General features: G+C 43.1%; 1 long non-coding RNA gene across 1 annotated transcript in view; it reads right to left on the bottom strand.

The window, feature by feature from the left end:
- Positions 1-19,823, bottom strand: part of LOC121580315 — an 81,689-nt gene extending 61,866 nt beyond the window's left edge. Inside the window, exon 1 of the long non-coding RNA XR_006003017.2 lies at positions 19,691-19,823. This is a non-coding gene — a long non-coding RNA (uncharacterized LOC121580315). The remainder of the gene's footprint in view (positions 1-19,690) is intronic.

The following is a 19,823-nucleotide window of genomic DNA, read 5'->3' as shown; positions in this document are numbered from 1 at the left end:
TTCACTGCTGGTCGTCAACTGTCGGATTATAAAAGAAGGTGCCTAAATGTTACATCATCTGCCCAGACTCAGGGTGGGGAAAATATGGCACTGGCCCTGGATGCACAGAAGGCCTTTGATGGGGTATCATGGCCTTATCTGTTTTAAGTGCTGCATGATTTTGGATTTGGCCCCAAGTTCATTAGATGGGTCCAAATCCTTTATTCGACCCCCCACGCTAGAGTCAGAGTAAATGGACATTTATCTGCACCTTTCATCATTAAAAGAGGGGTCTGGCAAGGATGCCCACTGAGCGCGCTCCTTTTTGCCATTAGTGTTGAACCTCTTGTCCAGATGATAATATTCAGTCTGAATATCAAAGGAATAAACATTGGCGAGGAAGACCATAGCATTTCTCTGTATGCTGATGATGGATTACTGTATATGTCTGATGTACGCAACTCTGTGCCATGCTTGATGAAATGTATAAAAACATATGGGATTTACTCAGGATACTGAACGTAAGTAAGACTGAAGCCTATGCTATGAATAGGTTCACCCCCCATCAGGTACCCTGTCTGTCAATTTTCCGGTGGCCTGACAAGGGAATAAAATACCTACATTTTACATTTACATTTTAGTCATTTAGCAGACGCTCTTATCCAGAGCGACTTACAGTTAGTGAATACATATTTTTTTATTTTTTTATACTGGCCCCCCGTGGGAATCGAACCCACAACCCTGGCGTTGCAAACGCCATGCTCTATCAACTGAGCTACATCCCTGCCGGCCATTCCCTCCCCTACCCTGGACGACGCTGGGCCAATTGTGCGCCGCCCATGAGTCTCCCGGTCGCGGCCGGCTGCGACAGAGCCTGGATTCGAACCAGGATCTCTAGTGGCACAGTTAGCACTGCGATGCAGTGCCTTAGACCACTGCGCCACTCACCTAGGTAGAACTATCTCTTGAGGACCTGTATAAAACTAATTACAGCAAATTAATTGATGTGATAACCACAGATGTTAGAAGATGAACGATTTTACCTCTCACTAACAGGAAAGGTGGAAACAATTAAGATTAATATTCTCCCCAGACTGCTATTCCCATTTCAGATGCTACCGGTTCTGGTCCCAGAATCCATATTTCAACAATTAGACCGCCTAATTTCAAGGTTCCTATTGCAAGGTAAAAAACGGAGGATATGAGGTACAAAACTCTCCAACTGCCAAAGCAATCAGGCGATCTAGGGTTACCAAACTTTAGGTGGTACTACTGGGCCACCCAATTACAACCAATGATTACTTGGATAAAAGATTCATCTGAATCTAGATGGCTCAACAACAAAAAAAATCCTGGGAAAGAGGACTGACGGTGATAGTAAGAACTAGTGGTCCAATCATATGCTTCAGATTTGGAGGAAAGCATAACGTCTCCATCTGCCTATGGGCATATCATCCCTAACTGGTATTGCAGAGTTTATAGCCCCATTATCATTAGATTAACTTCAACTTTCATTTGGCAAAATAAGATTTATTTAGCTATTTACAGCTAAGAGACTATTTACTGAAACACCCCAACTGGGTAAAAATGAAGGGTGACCCCTCTCCCATAGAAAAACACCTAATCAATACTCAGAAAAGGGCAACTAGTAGTAAACAAATAACAAAACTATACCAATCTATTGCTGTTATGACACAGTAATACTCTGCAAACTAAGTGCAAGTGAGAATCTGAACTTGGGGAGAACATTGAAAATGAAACTTGGGAGGCAGTCTGTAGGAACGCATTACACACACTCAAACATATGGAAAGAGTATCAATGGAAAATCATTAGTAAGTACTTTCTAACTCCAGACAAAATGGTGAAGATAAGACAAGGAACAAACAGTGAATGCTGGAGAAAATGTGGGGAACTGTTCACAAACTACCTACATATTTTTTGTCCTAGAATAATGAAATTCCTGAATGATGTTTTTTGACTTTGTAAACAATGTATTTAAATGCTCCCTGACAAAGAACCCAAAGAGTGCCATACTTGGAGTTATCCCTGAACGGTTTCAAAATGCCTACCTATTAAATATATACTCGTCTGTAGCAAAGAAATGTATTACAGCACATTGTTTAAATAAGGACATTCCTACTACGGAAGAGTGAACTGGTAGAGTGAAAGAAATGTATTTATTGGAAAAGATTACCCATAAAATAAAACTGCAAACAGATGTACTTGAAAAAAAAAGATGGGAACTGCTCCTTGTAAATAATATTGTGCAGACATAAAACTCATTAGTCTCAAAGCAACCGAACATTTGATAAATGTAACAACTTATTTTAGCATTTATAAAAAAAAAACTAATTTTATTTCCTTTTGGTGCTTAATTGTATAGTTATCTGGTTTGTTGTATACCTGTTTTGTATTTCAGAAGACCAGAACCTTAATCACCATATTTACTTCACAAACACTAATTGTATGAGGAGCTGTGTAAATGATTAGCACACAGTTCAGACACCCATGAATACCCCACAAGACATACCACCAGAGGTCTCTTCACAGTCCCCAAGTCCAGAACAGACTATGGGAGGCACACAGTACTACATAGAGCCATTACTATATGGAACTCCATTTCACATCAGGTAACTGATGCAAGCAGTAAAATTAGATTTTAAAAACAGATAAAAAATACACCTTATTGAACAGCGGGGACTGTGAAGCGACCCAGACCCTCTGCTGTCGGAGATCCCACCTACTGACTCAAGGTGGTTGGGAAAGGGTATGGGGGCTGGACACACAGCGACCCAGACCCCTCTGCTGTGGAAGATCACACTGACTGACTCAAGGTAGCAGGGGAATGGGGGTTGGACAACAATAATGATTATGCTGCTAAAGATGCCACCACTACCTCTATAATGAAAAATAGAAAAATATAAGTATGTACAGTTGAAGTCGGAAGTTTACATACACCTTAGCCAAATATATTTAAACTCAGTTTTTCACAATTCCTGACATTTAATCCTAGTAAAAAATTCCCTGTCTTAGGTCAGTTAGGATCACCACTTTAATTTAAGATTGTGACATGTCAGAATAATAGTAGACAGAGAATGGGGCGGCAGGTAGCTTAGTGGTTAAGAGCGTTGTGCCAGTAACCGAAAGGTCGCTGGTTCTAATCCCCGAGCCGACTAGGTGAAAAATCTGTCGATGTGCCCTTGAGCAAGGCACTTAACCCTAATTGCTCCTGTAAGTCGCTCTGGATAAGAGCGTCTGCTAAATGACTAAATTGTAAATGTAATGATTTATTTCAGCTTTTATTTCTTTCATCACATTCCCAGTGGGTCAGAAGTTTAAATACACTCAATTAGTATTTGGTAGCATTGCCTTTAAATTGTTTAACTTGGGTCAAATGTTTCAGGTAGCCTTCCACAAGCTTCCCACAATAATTTGGGTGAATTTTGGCTCATTCCTCCTGACAGAGCTGGTGTAATTGAGTCAGGTTTGTAGGCCTCCTTGCTCACACACGCTTTTTCAGTTCTGACCACAAATGTTCTATAGGATTGAGGTCAGGGCTTTGTGATGGCCACTCCAATACCTTGACTTTGTTGTCCTTAAGCCATTTTGCCACAACTTTGGAAGTATGCTTGGGGTCATTGTCCATTTGGAAGACCCATTTGCGACCAAGCTTTAACTTCTTGACTGATGTCTTGAGATGTTGCTTCAATATATCCACATACTTTTCCTTCCTCATGATGCCATCTATTTTGTGAAGTGCACCAGTACCTCCTGCAGCAAAGCACCCCCACATCATGATGCTGCCACCCCCGTGCTTCACGGTTGGGATGGTGTTCTTCGGCTTGCAAGCAACCCCTTTTTTTATTTGGCCAAACAGTTCTATTTTTGTTTCATCAGACCAGAGGACATTTCTCCAAAAAGTAAGATCTTTGTCCCCATGTGCAGTAGCAAACCGTAGTCTGGCTTTTTTATGGCGGTTTTGGAGCAGTGGCTTCTTCCTTGCTGAGCAGCCTTTCAGGTTATGTCGATATAGGACTCGTTTTACTATGGATATAGATACTTTTGTACCTGTTTCCTCCAGCATCTTCACAAGGTCCTTTGCTGTTGTTCTGGGATTGATTTGCACTTTTCGCACTAAAGTACGTTCATCTCTAGGAGACAGAATGCGCCTCCTTCCTGAGCGGTATGACGGCTTCATGGTCCCATGGTGTTTATACTTGCGTACTATTGTTTGTAAAGATGAACGTGGTACCTTCAGGCATTTGGAAATTGCTCCCAGGGATGAACCAGACTTGTGGAGGTCTACCATTTTTTTCTGAGTTCTTTGCTGATTTCTTTTGATTTTCCCATGATGTCAAGCAAAGAGGCACTGAGTTTGAAGGTAGGCCTTGAAATATATCCACAGACCTTATTTTTCAGCGTTTATCCAAAAAACCCACAGAAAGACGCCATTACTATTGCTCTCCATAGATCCTCTTTGGGAGAGATGTAAGAGAGACTGAATAAGTGAATTAATAAAGTTGTTGGTGCCAAATCAGCTTTGAAATCAGCATATTTCGCATTATGATTAGCATATTATCACAAATTAAGTACTAGGGTAGTGAATTGATGTTAGCTTCAGCTGTCAGCTACCAAGAAAAGTTAGCCTACAAAGCTGGAAGCTACTGGTATCTTCTTCCATTGTAAAGCGTTCTAGCCTGTATGGACATTGTTTTGTGAACAGTAATTAACAGTTTCAACATTTTGTGTCGCATTATTCAAGACTGTGTTAACTTCTGTGCATCATGAGTGGGGAGCTAACATGATGCAGCCCAGACTCCCAGTGCAGGCTAGCAATGAGTAAGTGGAGCAGGCAGGGTGCGCGCTATGATAAGATGTCGGCTGCTCTGATAGACAGGCTTGATCTGAGAGACACATTTAACAGAAGTCCTGAAAGTAACACACATTTTAGTAATGAACCGTTTTTCATGTTCTAGTATCGAAAAAGTACAGAATCGAACAGACGGTGATTGTGTGCAGATGACCCCTGCGCATCCCAGCAGGCATTGCATGATGAATGTGCTCAGGCAATGACCCACATGCCCCCTCCTCCTCCATCACCACTATGAATCTCTTCCCTCCCCGTCCCTAAACCACAGCCATTCAGCTTCTGCCATCCCACAAGACTCATTTGCATTCAGTACACTTAGTCTCGGCATTGTACTCTGGCACAATGACATATTACAGAGCCACGCACAAGTATAGTCCTAGGTCTACAGTCATGGTCAAAAGTTGAGAATGACACAAGTATTGGTCTTCACAAAGTTTGCTGCTTCAGTATTTTTAGATATTTTTGTCAGATGTTACTATGGTATACTGAAGTATAATTACAAGCATTCCATAAGTGTCAAAGGCTTTTATTGACAATTACATTAAGTTTATGCAAAGAGTCAATATTTGCAGTGTTGACCCTTCTTTTTCAAAACCTCTGCAATCCGCCCTGGCATGCTGTCAATTAACTTCTGGGCCACATCCTGACTGATGGCAGCCCATTCTTGCATAATCAATGCTTGAAGTTTGTCAGAATGTGTGGGTTTTTGTTTGTCCACCTGCCTCTTGAGGATTGACCACAAGTTCTCAATGGGATTAAGGTCGGGGGAGTTTCCTGACCATGGACCTAAAATGTCGATGTTTTGTTCCCCGAGCCACTTAGTTATCACTTTTGCCTTATGGCAAGGTGCTCCATCATGCTGGAAAAGGCATTGGTCGTCACTAAACTGTTCTTGGATGAGTGGGAGAAGTTGCTCTCGGAGGATGTGTTGGTACCATTCTTTATTAATGGCTGTGTTCTTAGGCAAAATTGTGAGTGAGCCCACTCCCTTGGCTGAGAAGCAACCCCACACATGAATGGTCTCAGGATGCTTTACTGTTGGCATGACACAGGACTGATGGTAGCGCTCACCTTGTCTTCTCTGGACAAGCTTTTTTCCGGATGCCCCAAACAATCAGAAAGGGGATTCATCAGAGAAAATGACTTTACCCCAGTCCTCAGCAGTCTAATCCCTGTACCTTTTGCAGAATATCAGTCTGTCCCTGATGTTTTTCCTGGAGAGAAGTGGCTTCTTTGCTGCCCTTCTTGACACCAGGCCATCCTCCAAAAGTCTTCACCTCACTGTGCGTGCAGATGCACTCACACCTGCCTGCTGCCATTCCTGAGCAAGCTCTGCACTGGTGGTGCCCCGATCCCGCAGCTGAATCAACTTTAGGAGACGGTCCTGGCGCTTGCTGTACTTTCTTGGGCGCCCTGAAGCCTTCTTCACAACAATTGAACCTCTCTCCTTGAAGTTCTTGATGATCCGATAAATGGTTGATTTAGGTGCAATCTTACTAGCAGCAATATCCTTGCCTGTGAAGCCCTTTTTGTGCAAAGCAATGATGACGGCACGTGTTTCCTTGCATGTAACCATGGTTAACAGAGGAAGAACAATTATTTTAAACACCACCCTCCTTTTAAAGCTTCCAGTCTGTTTTTCTAACTCAATCAGCATGACAGAGTGATCTCCAGCCTTGTCCTCGTCAACACTCTCACCTGTGTTAACAAGAGAATTACTGACATGATGTCAGCTGGTCCTTTTGTGGCAGGGCTGAAATGCAGTGGAAATGTTTTTTGGGGATTAAGTTCATTTTCATGGCAAAGAGGGAATTTGCAATTCATTGCAATTCATCTGATCACTTTTCATAACATTCTGGAGTATATGCAAATTACCATCATAAAAACTGAGGCAGCAGACTTTGTGAAAATTAATATTTCTGTCATTCTCAAAACTTTTGACCACGACTGTATAACAGTGGAGGGCAGGGTTATAGTCCTAGGTCTATAACAGTGGAGGCTGGGGGTCTTCCTGAGAGGATTCTTCTGATAAATATTAACAGAGCACAACAAGCTCAATAAAGGAAGGTATTAGGGATACGACTGATGTACACCAGCCCAGACAGACACTGACAACCAATGTCACGAGGAGTCATTATAGTACAGTTAGATTCCTCCAATATCCAACAGAGGCAATGAGTCAGAGAAGACTGTGGTTGGTAGGCCTAGCAGTAGTAGAAGAAGCCTAGTTCCTTATAGGCTAGATCTGGGGCGTGAGAGTAAGAACAGCAGGAGAGAGAGCGAGCGGGGCGGTGTTACTCCATTAAAAGCCCTGAGGATAGAGAAAGTAATGCATGAGAAATTGGGTTTTTCCTCCCTCCCTCGCGGGTCCTGGGAGACCAAATTTAATTTGTCACACCGTCTCCAGCCATCGCCGGAGAGCGCCTGGGGGCAGAAGAAATGGATTCTAGAATTTAAAAGAGAGAGAGAGAGAGAGAGAGAGAGAGAGAGAGAGAGAGAGAGAGAGAGAGAGAGAGAGAGAGAGAGAGAGAGAGGGAGAGAGGGAGAGAGAGAGAGAGAGAGAGAGAGAGAGAGAGAGAGAGAGAGAGAGAGAGAGAGAGAGAGAGAGAGAGAGGAATTACATTGAATTGGGACAGAGAGAGTCCAGGAGAAGGTGCTGGAGACAAAAGCACAGGGGGAGGTAGAGAGAAATGAGAGCAGTGCATTGGGGCTGGGAGGAGGGTGGAGATGGGTGGGAGGGAGACAGGGTTAGGGAGGAGGGGATCGAGACAAGGGAGGTTTTATATAGGCTGTCTAGATCCACTGTATGGTTCTTATACACAGGCCAGGAGCTTCACCATATGTAGAGTTTACGGGGTTACTCACACACGACATGGAGGGTTACCGGGAGGTCAATGACCCATTACCTCACCCTAGCCTCATCCTACATCCGTCTCCCTGAGGAGATATCATTTTCAGGGTGTGGGGGTCGGAGTGTGTGCGTGTGTGTTTTTGTGACCCCAGAGCACACCTTAGTGTTGTAACTCAACACCAGAGGGAGGGAGCACTGAGGATGGTGACGTCACCACACAGACAACCCCTGGGCCCTACAGAGGGTAGAGCAGTGTGGTGGGGGGTGGAGAGGACACCGCATTACAACAGCCCTACTCTTCTCATCACACAAGACTTCTACTGCAGTGTTTCTCACATGCTGGTTTGTGGCCCGTCCCCCTTGGCTCATAACTCAGGTTGTGGATAGAAACATGGTCTTTGGTCATGGGTCATAAGAAAATCTCAATGTTGGAATGTCTGAAAGGCTTTAGGCGGGACACAACACATGTTGGAGATGCTCTGCTCCAAACACAGACCAGCATTCAAAAGAATTGAGGAAGGGAAGGAGGAGGGGAAGAGGGGATGAGGAGGGGAAGAGGGAAGGAGGAGGGGAAGAGGGAAGGAGGAGAAGAAGAGGGAAGGATGAGAAGAGGGAAGAGGGGATGAGGAGGGGAAGAGGGGATGAGGAGGGGAAGAGTGGATGAGGAGGGGAAGAGTGGATGAGGAGGGGAAGAGTGGATGAGAGAGAGAGGAGAGTGAGGTTAGTGTGATTATCAAACCTGATCAGGGCTGAAAATCAGTCTGTGTTAGGGAAGTCTGTTTTAAAACCACCATTCTTCCTCATTATATGAGCCCCTCTCCACCCCTGCCACCCCCTCCACCCCTCACGCAGCAGGCTAGAATGGAGAGACCTACGGCCCATTGAGAGCCACTGAGCTCTGAGCAGGCCTCATTAAGAAGATAAAACCAACACACCCTGGACCTAGCAAACACACACACACACACCAGGCCCCAACACACACACACACACACACTCACATACTCTGGACCAACACCTGTGTCCCATTCAGGGGAAATATCCGGCCGCTTAACACTCCTAATGGGGGAAGGGGGCTGTTTTTGTTTGTGTGGACCAGACCAGACACAATCCCTCAGTCAGTCAGTCCCAACACCCAAACAACCCCTGAATCTACTCCAACTGTCCAACTGCCACGGGCAACCTGGGGCCTAAACACAATGACCCAAAAACCCACTGAGTCTAGTCAGCCGTGTTGCCCCCGATGTCGTTTCAAACGAGAGACCCTATTTTAATCTACACCCCCCTGAATCCCCAAAACCAACCCCCATCCATCGTCCTGTCACCTGCAGCCCACGGGGTCCATGGTGTGTATAGGTGCCACAGCTGTGTGTGTGGTTGGGTACTGACCCCCTGCATGCCAACACCTGTCCCACAGACTCGTCCCCGTGCCACCCAGGATGGGCAGACACACAGACGGACAGCAGGCGGGCAGACAGGGCAGTGGAGGGGCACAGTCCAAGCTGGCAGAGGAGCTGGGCTCAAACCCCTGTACCTACACACACACAACGATGCACGCACGCAGGCGGGTGTACACACGCACACAACAAAGCACGCACACAACGACGGTGCACACACGCACACAAATAATGGCTAAATTGATCCACAAAACATATTTTATTAGATCTAGTAAGCGATAGCACTTATCATGAGGACACGATCATAGCATCCAGCAGTGAAGCAGTTCATTCCCATTAACAGAATACATTGCTCTCCCTCTCCCACTCTAAAACGCCTTCATTAACAGCTAGCGTAGTGCTGCTAGCACTGGAGTGCTCCCATGCTGTGTGAATGTAACCATGCCCCGAGGGCCCACGCCAAACACTGAGGTAAAGTCCATTAACATCAAGCCAGCTTGTTTTTAAACCACTAAATAAAACAGGCAACATTTTACATCTTTGAGTATAAATAACCTTTCGTAGCAGAGAGCGAGAGCGAGAACACAGCAGGTCGCTGGTGGTTTGAATGAAAGTCTCCAATACACACTACTAATATAGGCCAGCCTACACATCTTTATCTTTCTATTATTCAGCTCTTCTTAGATTCCTGTGTATAAAAGTGCTTTTATACAGCCGTATGTCACAGAAATGTATAGGACCTAGGCTAACCCCACTCATATACAGCTCTGGAAAAAATATATAAATAAAAGAGACCACTGCAAATTGTTCTTAAATCAGCATCTCTACATGTACAGTGGTGTGAAAAAGTGTTTGCCCCCTTCCTGATTTCTTATTTGTTTGCATGTTTGTCACACTTAAATGTTTCAGATCATCAAACAAATGTATATATTAGTCAAAGATAACACAAGTAAACACAAAATGCAGTTTTGAAATGGTTGTTATTATTAAGGGAAAACAAAATCCAAACCTACATGGCCCTGAGTGAAAAAGTGTTTGCCCCCCCTGTTATAACACAACTCAACTGTGGTTTATCACACCTGAGTTCAATTCCTCTAGCCACACCCAGGCCTGATTACTGCCACACCTGTTCTCAATCAAGGAATCACTTAAATAGGACCTGCCTGACAAAGTGAAGTAGACCAAAAGATCCTCAAAAGCTAGACATCCTGAATTTCTTTGGATCTCGGCATGAACAAATGAGAAAGAAAGTAATTGAGATACATCAGTCTGGAAAAGGTTATAAAGCCATTTCTAAAGCTTTGGGACTCCAGCGAACCACAGTGAGAGCCATTACCCACAAATGGCGAAAACATGGAACAGTGGTGAACCTTCCCAGGAGTGGCCGGCCAACCAAAATTACCCCAAGAGCGCAGCGACGACTCATCCAAGAGGTCAGAAAAGACCCCACAACAACATCCAAAGAGCTGCAGGCCTCACTTGCCTCAGTTAAGGTCAGTGTTCATGACTCCACCATAAGAAAGAGACTGGGCAAAAACGGCTTGCATGGCAGAGTTCCAAGACAAAAGCCACTGCTGAGCAAAAAGAACATTAAGGCTCGTCTCATTTTTGCCAGAAAACATCTTAATGATCCCCAAGACCTTTGGGAAAATACTCTGTGGACTGACAAGACAAAAGTTGCACCTTTTGGAAGGTGTGTGTCCCATTACATCTGGCATAAAAGTAACACCACATTTCAGAAAAATAACATCATACCAACAGTAAAATATGGTGGTGGTAGTGTGATGGTCTGGGCCTTTTTTGCTGCTTCAGGACCTGGAAGACTTGCTGTGATAAATGGAACCATGAATTCTGCTTTCTACCAAAAAATCCTGAAGGAGAATGTCCGGCCATCAGTTCGTGACCTCAAGCTGAAGCGAACTTGGGTTCTCCAAAACACACCAGCAAGTCCACCTCTGAATGGCTGAAGAAAAACAAAATGAAGACTTTGGAGTGGCCTGGTCAAAGTCCTGACTTGAATCCTATTGAGATGCTGTGGCATGACCTTAAAAAGGCAGTTCATGCTCGAAAACCCTCCAATGTGACTGAATTACAAGAATTCTGCTAAGATGAGTGGGCCAAAATTCCTCCACAGCGCTGTAAAAAACTCATTGCAAGTTATCGCAAACGCTTGATTGCAGTTGTTGCTGCTAAGGGTGGCCTAACCAGTTATTAGGTTGTAGGGGGCAATCACTTTTTCACACAGGGCCATGTGGGCTTGGATTTTGTTTTCCCTTAATAATAACAATCTTCATTTCAAAACTGCATTTTGTGTTTACATGTGTCATCTTTGACTAATATTTAAATTTATTTGATGATCTGAAACATTTAAGTGTGACATGTAACATGCAAACAAATAAGAAATCAGGAAGGGGGGCAAACACTTTTTCACACCACTGTATAACAGCCATTCCATTCCAGTGTCTGTTGAATTCCAACACAGGCACACCTATTTCTACTGAATTAGGTACTGATTAGGTGATCACCTGAACCAAATGTTATTTAACGAGGAAAAGTATAAAGACCACTGCTGTGGTCATCACTATCCTCTTGCAATAGGACCAGCTGGATGGCAAAAACAGTGCTAATAGTACCTCAAAAGTAATATTAATCAAAGAATAACTATTGACCATGCCAAAAGAGTTGAAAAGGAAAGTTTTAAGTGAGGAAAAGAAGGGTTCAATTTTGGCTTTACTGGCAGAGGGATACAGTGAGCATCAGGTTGCTTCCATCCTTAAAATTTAAAAGACGGCGGTTCATAAGAACAAGGTCAAGCAGCAGACATTGGGGACAACAAAGCTACAGACCGGCAGAGGGCGAAAACGACTCTACTGACCAGGATGACCGCCAACTCATTCAAATGTCACTCAACAAACGTAGGATGACATCAAGTGACCTACAAAAAGAATGGCAAACGGCAGCTGGGGTGAAGTACACGGCGAGGACGGTTCGAAACAGGCTCCTAAGGGCAGGGCTGAAGTCGTGCAAAGCTAGAAAAAAGCCCTTCATCAATGAGAAGCAAAGAAGAGCCAGGCTGAGGTTTGCAAAATACCATAAGGATTGGACCGTGGAGGACTGCAGTAAGATCATCTTCTCTGATGAGTCCAATTTTCAGCTTTGCCCAACACCTGGTCATCTAATGGTTAGACGGAGACCTGGAGAGGCCTACAAGCCACAGTGTCTCGCACCCACTGTGAAATCTGGTGGAGGATCGGTGATGATCTGGGGATGCTTCAGCAAGGCTGGAATCTGGCAGATTTGTCTTTGTGAAGGACTCATGAATCAAGCCACGAACAAGGTTGTCCTGGAAGAAAACTTGCTTACTTTGGCTCTGACAATGTTCCCCAACTCGGAGGATTGGTTTTTCCAGCAGGACAATGTGCCATGCCACACAGCCAGGTCAATCAAGGTGTGGATGGAGGACCACCAGATCAAGACCCTGTCATGGCCAGTCCAATCTCCAGACCTGAACCCCATTGAAAACTTCTGGAATGTGATCAAGAGGAAGATGGATGGTCACAAGCCATCAAACAAAGCCGAGCTGCTTGAATTTTGGCGCCAGGAGTGGCATAAAGTCACCCAACATCAATGTGAAAGACTGGTGGAGAGCATGCCAAGACGCATGAAAGCTGTGATTGAAAATCAGGGTTATTCCACCAAATATTGATTTCTGAACTCTTCCTTATGTTAAAACATTACTATTGTGTTGTTTAAAAATGAACATGAACTTATTTTCTTTGCATTATTCGAGGTCTGACAACACTGCATCTTTTTTGTTATTTTGACCAGTTGTCATTTTCTGCAAATAAATGCTCCAAATGACAATATATTGATTTGGAATTTGGGAGAAATGTTGTCAGTAGTTTATAGAATAAAACAAAAATGTTATTTTTACCCAAACACATACCTATAAATAGTAAAACCAGAGAAACTGATACTTTTGCAGTGGTCTCTTAATTTTTTCCTCAGCTGTAGATACAGAGTTCATGTAGATAGGCAAAACAGATGCAAACTATGTCTAAGATTTGGAGATGTAATCAGAGCTTTGTTGGCATCAGATAAAATGCCAATCAGAATCTTATTGGGAACCACTTTACATAAATTGCTGTTATACCTCTGTAATTACAATGTAATTAGCATCCTCTATGACATTGGGAAGATTTATAGTAAACTGTAAAGCAAGGCAAACCAGAAACAGGAGAACGCAACGTATAGGCGAGCCATGAGAAGCCGCAGCCCAGCCAGTCTCCTGATGGGAAAGACATCTCCTATAACTTTAACTAGTAGCCCTACTGTCAACTTGGCAGGTCTCCTTGTCTCTTATAGGAAACTGGAGCTACATAGAGCTACCTAGAACTATAAAGACAACATCTTTCTCCTCTCACTTTCCCAGCCCTCACTATCCAATCATGTGTGATGTGGTGTAATGCTACACCCCATACCTCCATTATCCCTGGCTAGAGGAGTCTCTGGAATGTATCCGATTCCAGCCCAGGGGGTGAGCAGCACCTTGGAAACTTACCTCCACCTCCCCCTTCTCTCTCTTCCCCCTCCTAGCTTTATAACGAGCTGAATTCCTCCTCGACTGCCTAGTTATGATGTGTTTCTGGCGGCGTTGTGATGTCCGTCTGTTCTTGACGAGATGTGGACACACATCGGGTTGCGGGTTTCAAGGCTATTCTGTTTCTGGGATTTCTCGTCTCTTCACTTCAGCCATATTCACTCCCAGTCTCCCACTCCCAGTCTCCCACTCCCAGTCTCCCACACCCAGTCTCCCACACCCAGTCTCCCACACCCAAATCAGCCCCAGCCTGCTGAAGGACATCCTACAGGGTCATCAACACCTCATCAGGGAGCTCATCTCCCAGCTATATGAGAAACCCATGTATGGCACGTTCTGACCACAAATCCAATATTTAAAAAGGCCCAATGCAGCCGTTTTTCATCTCAATATCTAAGTACCTTACTGTGATTGTTTTCGATTAAAATGGTCATAAAGAAACAAAAATAGCTTCTTAGCTAAATGCAATTTCTCAAGCAAGAATTTAAATTTAGCTAGGACTGTCTGGGAGTGGTCTGAGAGAGGGGGCTAATTGGAGGAGCCTAATGGGAGGGATATGTAACCTGAAAACTAGCTGTTATTGGCAGATAGGAGGGCAAACTCTCTTTGTTATTGGTCTATTAACTTAGACCGCCTGGTGGTCCAAAAACCCCACCCAGCCAAACAAGCTGAAATTTCAGGTGGTCTTTTCAAACAGCTCTTACACTAAAAGTGCATTATCATAATTTTCACAGTATTATACCCACCTCATTGGGCGGAAAATCATGTTTTTGACTGCACTGCCCCTTTAACCACTAAAGGCTAACCTTTTCACTAGTCTAACACACCAGCCGTCCTGGGAATAATTATTAATAATAATTCATTTAAATTTGTAAAGCGCTTTTCACACACCCCATGCTACCTTAACACCGACCCTATCTCCTAATCTTTGATTAAGAATAAATTACGTACTGTGCTCAGTAATTCTTAAAATATAGCCCAATTTCGTCCTTCCGACCATGAGTCATGACCATCTAGAGATTACCGTTAACAGGGGCTTACCTCATCTCATCTCCCTTCTCCTGAGTGAGAGTCATCATCACTACTGTGCACAGTAACTAGGCCTATATGGTGTGTGTGTGTGTGTATGAGTCACTGGCCAGGATAATTCAGTGGGGGGAAAATGACAGTGGAAAATCATTTCCCTGGGCCTGGGTTGCTGGGGGAGAGGAGGCCGTGGCTAATCGTTCAGTAATATGATCTACTGCATACTGGAGGGTTCAGGCACACACATATGCAGCCATACACACACATAGCCACACACACACGTTCAGCTACATACACTACGGTTCAAAAGTTTGGGTTCACTTAGAAATTTCCTTGTTTTCGAAAGAAAATCACTTTTTTTGTCCATTAAAATAACATCAAATTGATCAGAAATACAGTGTAGACATTGTTAATGTTGTAAATGGCTATTGTAGCTGGAAACAGCTGATGTTTTATGGAATATCTACATAGGCGTACAGAGGCCCATTATCAGCAACCATCAGTCCTGTGTTCCAATGGCACGTTGTGTTTGCTAATCCAACTTTATCATTTTAAAAGGCTAATTGATCATTAGAAAACCCTTTTACAATTATGTTAGCACAGCTGAAAACTGTTGTGCTGATTAAATAAGCAATAAAACTGGCCTTCTTGAGTCTAGTTGAGTATCTGGAGCATCAGCAATTGTGGGTTCGATTACAGGCTCAAAATGGCTAGAAACGAATAACTTTCTTCTGAAACTCGTCAGTCTATTCTTGTTCTGAGAAATGAAGGCTATTCCATGCGAGAAATTGCCAAGAAACTGAAGATCTCGTACAACGCTGTGTACTACTCCCTTCACAGAACAGCGCAAACTGTCTCTAACCAGAATAGAAAGAGGAGTGGGAGGCCCCGGTGCACAACTGAGCAAGAGGACAAATACATTAGAGTGTCTAGTTTGAGAAACAGGCACCTCACAGGTCCTCAACTGGCAGCTTCATTAAATAGTACCCGCAAAACACCAGTTTCATCGTCAAAAGCGAAGAGGCTACTCCGGGATGCTGACCTTCTAGGCAGAGTTGCAAAGAAAAAGCCATATCCCAGACTGCCCATCTTAATCTTTTCTTTTTATTGGCCAGTCTGAGATATGGCTTTTTCTTTGCATTGGAACACAGGACTGATGGTTGCTGATAATGGGCCTCTGTACGCCTATGTAGATATTCCATAAAAAAATCAGCCGTTTCCAGCTACAATAGCCATTTACAACATTAACAATGTCTACACTGTATTTTTGATCAATTTGATGTTATTTTAATTGACAAAAAAATTGCTTTTCTTTCGAAAAAAAATGACATTTCTAAGTGACCCCAAACTTTTGAACGGTAGTGTACGTTGTACGCACACACAACCACACATAAACACACTGCTATGCACACACACGCAAACATACAAATACATGTGGACACCCTCGTGACTGCCAACAATCTGACTACCTTGATATTTTTTCTATTCAAAAATACTGATCACTATCTGGTGATTCACTAATACTGGTCTCTAATGTAGTAGTAGTAGTACTCTAATATTGGTTTCTACTGTAGTAGTAGTAATATTCTAATACTGGTTTATACTGTAGTAGTAGTAGTAGTAGTAGTAGTAGTCAAATACTGGTTTCTAATGTAGTAGTAGTACTCCAAGACTGGTCTCTACTGTAGTAGTAGTACTCCAATACTGGTTTCTACTATAGTAGTAGTACTCCAATACTGGTTTCTACTGTAGTAGTACTCTAATACTGGTTTCTATTGTAGTAGTAGTACTCTAATACTGGTTTCTATTGTAGTAGTACTCTAATACTGGTTTCTACTGTAGTAGTAGTACTCCAATACTGGTTTCTACTGTAGAAGTAGTAGTTCAATACTGGTTTCTACTGTAGTAGTAGTAGTACTCCAAGACTGGTTTCTACTGTAGTAGTAGTAGTACTCAAATACTGGTTTCTACTGTAGTAGTAGTAGTAGTAGTCTAGTACTGGTTTCTATTGTAGTAGTAGTCCTACACTAATACTGGTTTCTACTGTAGTAGCAGTAGTACTCTAATACTGCTATGCTACTGTAGTAGTAGTACACTAATACTGGTTGCTACTGTAGTAGTAGTACACTAATACTGGTTTATACTGCAGTAGTAGTACACTAATACTGGTTTATACTGTAGTAGTAGTAGTAGTACTATAATACTGGTTTCTACTGTAGTAGTAGTAGTAGTCTAATACTTGTTTCTATTGTAGTAGTAGTCCTACACTAATACTGGTTTCTACTGTTGTAGCAGTAGTACTCTAATACTGGTTTATACTGTAGTAGCAGTAGTACTCTAATACTGGTTTATACTGTAGTAGTAGTAGTAGTAGTAGTTGTAGTAGTAGTACTCTAATACTGGTTTATACTGTAGTAGCAGTAGTACGCTAATACTGGTTTATACTGTAGTAGTAGTAGTAGTACTATAATACTGGTTTCTACTGTAGTAGTAGTAGTACTATAATACTGGTTTCTACTGTACTAGTAGTAGTACTAGTAGTAGTAGTACTCTAATACTGGTTTCTACTGTAGTAGTAGTCCTACACTAATACTTGTTTCTACTGTTGTAGTAGAAGTAGTACATTTACATTTTTGGTAATTTAGCAAACACTCTTATCCAGAGCGACTTACAGTTAGTGAGTGCATACATTTTCATACTGGCCCCCTGTGGGAATCGAACCCTCAACCCTGGCGTTGCAAGCGCCATGCTCTACCAACTGAACTACACAGGACTAGTAGTAGTAGTAGTAGTAGTACTCTAATATTGGTTTCTACTGTAGTAGTACTCTAATACTGATTTCTTCTGTAGTAGTACTGTCCAATGTGTTTACTTCTATGACATTCTCCCAGTCAGTGGCCTACTGAATGCCAATCAGAATTGAATTAGACAGAGTAAAAAAAACAATTTCAAGACATAGTGGACATAGTCAGCATTGAACTAATCTGAATAAATATTATATATAAACATGTAAATGAATGCATTCCTTATATTCAATTGGCCAGAGAGTGTACAGAGGACCAACTCTAGTAGGGGAAGAAGTCATAGGGTGACGTACTGTATGGAACAGCCAATGGATGGACTATGGGGGCAGGCAGTCCTGTACTGGGTAGAAGGATAGGGTCAGGGGCCCTAATTCATTGGAAGGTTGCCTGGTTCCACTCTCATTCTATAGACTGGGTTCTGGGTTGGCCCCCCACATACACAGAGCATGGCTTTGAAGGGCACTGACATGGAAAAATACAAGAACTGGCATGTTGTTGGGCCGCTGTGGTTCCCATCAGCCTAACTAGTCATGAATAACATGACATGCTATAGGTTAGACAGCAGCATGTTTATAACAACCTTAAATAGCCATTATAACATCCCATTAGGATGAAGGAGCAGCAGCAGCATCCAACATCCAGAACACCAGATCGCAGAGCGCTTGGGGTAGTCAGAACTATCAGATGGAACACATAGTATAACCAGACAAACAGTTGGCACAGCTAGACAGAACACAAAAGCAAGTCTCGACATTCCAGAATGGATTTAATCTAATGAATGCAATTCTGACTTTAGTTTTTATCCAATAAAATAGCCCTCCTGTTTCCCAATGCACCGGCCAAAGTAGAGGAAAACACAGGCTTTTTGGGGACAAGCTTTCTCCCAAAACATGTTCCAGGGTCCTTATCCACAAAGCGTCTCAGAGTAGGAGAGCTGATCTAGGATCGGTCCATACAATCCTATTCATTCTGATCAAAAAGTCCAAACTGATGCTAGATCAGCCCTCCTACTCTTTGACGCTTTGTGGATAGGGGCCCTGGTCCTGCTTTCTTAAGCGAAGGCCGAGAATACAAAGACACAGCTAAATGAATAGTGGAATGGTCTCCCTCACACACACACACACACACACACAATATAAAACAAGACCCCAGGCTACACATTTCAGGCAGGTCTAGACTGCTCCTGTTCCCGCCGAGGAGTCAAATGTTTATATACAGTATCTGATATAGCATTTCTCTATGTGGAAGCCGTCTCACTGACTCAATAGGAACATGTGTGCGTAACAACGTGTAGAAACATATGTGCATCACCACCACCCTATGAAGGAGGTTATATAACTTACAGCTAATCAAATATCTAATTTAGTGTGGATACTGTCGTTTACTATGCAAGAAGCCTATAAACAGCACAGAAATACCGTACTGCCTATTTTCTTCACATCAGTCAGTCCTGGCGGAACGTAAGCAACTTTCCACTGTCATGTGAAACGTTATTGAATTAAAAATGAATTGCTGGGTGCAATAAGGAGAGAAAAAAACGTGTTTTCCAAGCAAACGTTTTTGCCCCATCTTTAGGTACAAAAAAATACAAATGTTCTCGTATAATTCCACTACACATTGCAATAAATGAAGGCATAACAGCAAGTTGTTTTCCCACGTCAGCTGTGTTTTCAGAATGTTTCTAAGCACACTAATCGGGCTACATAACTATAAACAATACTGAACAGTTACATTGTATCCTACCGCGCCAGAAACAGCAACAATCAATAGCCAGCTAACGATACTGCCATGCCACAAAGTTACAATAACATGTTACTTTCTTTCTTGCTCGTGCTAAATTGTATCACGGGGTTTCGCTTGCTTGATGCAGACATTCCAACACCCGGACACATAATTCCAGGCGAAAAACTTCGACAAGAATTCACCCAAACGGTGGCCTTCCTTGCTACCACTATTGAGTAGCCAAAAGCAGCTCAGGGATTCAACTCTTTCCCCGGGCTTCGTTTTCAATCCAGGGGAAATTCAGGCCAAAACTGTGGCTGCATTTTCAATCTACGCCAAGGATAGCAAGCCAGTCGAGGCTAATAATTGAACGATTGAGCAGCGTTCAGCTTGTCTTGACCAAAACATTTGCACCAGTAAACGTTTTACTTCGCCACACTCACCTTCTCAAGGTCCGAGTGAAAGGCTAGAGATGATCGGCATCTGGTATAAATAATGCTTGGATTCAACCAAAGCTCACCCGGTGCATACGTCTTGCTTTCCCATCAGCTCCGGTCTGCCGTTCTACTTCTTGCA

Source organism: Coregonus clupeaformis, chromosome 2 (genome assembly GCF_020615455.1).
Source record: "Coregonus clupeaformis isolate EN_2021a chromosome 2, ASM2061545v1, whole genome shotgun sequence".
NCBI classification, from domain to species: domain Eukaryota; kingdom Metazoa; phylum Chordata; class Actinopteri; order Salmoniformes; family Salmonidae; genus Coregonus; species Coregonus clupeaformis.
This window is presented reverse-complemented; position numbering and strand designations above follow the sequence as displayed.